This window comes from Sinocyclocheilus rhinocerous, unplaced genomic scaffold (genome assembly GCF_001515625.1).
Source record: "Sinocyclocheilus rhinocerous isolate Xijiao unplaced genomic scaffold, SAMN03320098_v1.1 C35966054, whole genome shotgun sequence".
In the NCBI taxonomy this organism is placed as follows: Eukaryota; Metazoa; Chordata; class Actinopteri; order Cypriniformes; family Cyprinidae; genus Sinocyclocheilus; species Sinocyclocheilus rhinocerous.
This window is the reverse complement of record NW_015769157.1, coordinates 1-731: the sequence shown is the minus strand read 5'-3', so window position 1 is coordinate 731 and position 731 is coordinate 1. Positions and strand designations below refer to the sequence as shown.

At 35.3% G+C, this 731-nt stretch overlaps 1 long non-coding RNA gene across 1 annotated transcript; it reads left to right on the top strand.

The window, feature by feature from the left end:
* The first annotated feature begins 147 nt into the window (after positions 1-147).
* Positions 148-731, top strand: LOC107735311 (uncharacterized). Its single transcript, XR_001639366.1, has 4 exons — positions 148-245; positions 342-423; positions 510-581; positions 695-731. It is a non-coding gene; the product is annotated as an uncharacterized LOC107735311 (long non-coding RNA).

The window sequence follows — 731 nt, the reverse complement described above, 5'->3', positions numbered from 1 at the left end:
GTACAGCAGTCATTCTCAACTTGTTTTACTTTAGGTCCCAAATTTAAATTGGATTTCAAGTGGCACATTACCAAAATAATTTGTTTTGCTAGAATTTTATGTCAATGTTTGCTAATGTAATGCATGCATACTAATATGAAGTGTTCAAATATTTTTTTACTTTTTATCAGCACGCTATGAAGACTTAGAACAAACAGATGTCAGAGTGCAGTACTTATGGGAAGCCCTGATGAACTTTACCAATGGTTAGTAAGGATCCTTGGTGTACATGAAACAACTGTTTCTAGTAATTTGCAAAAGGAAGTATTTAATTTTCCCATGTTTGTTTACACTTTAACCAGAGGATCGCAGCAGGTTTTTGAGGTTTGTGACTGGCAGAAGTCGTCTTCCTGCTCCAATTTACATCTTCCCAGACAAACAAGGGTAGGTTATGGAGAAAAATAACACTGATATCACATGTATTTAGGTCGTGGTCTAAATAAACATTAAACAAATGCATTTTTATCTAGATCCGAAACCACAGATGCACTTCCTCAATCTTCCACATGTTCCAGCACCCTTTATCTACCCAAATACCCAAGGTGTGATTATGTAATATAATATATGTTTAAGCAATTGGTCTTTTCTGATGCATAATAACTCAAAATGTTGTCACCTTTTTTGACTGTATTGTAATGGTGTGTTTAATCCGCAGTGCTAAAGTTTGTGAAGAGAAGCTTCGCTATGCTGCA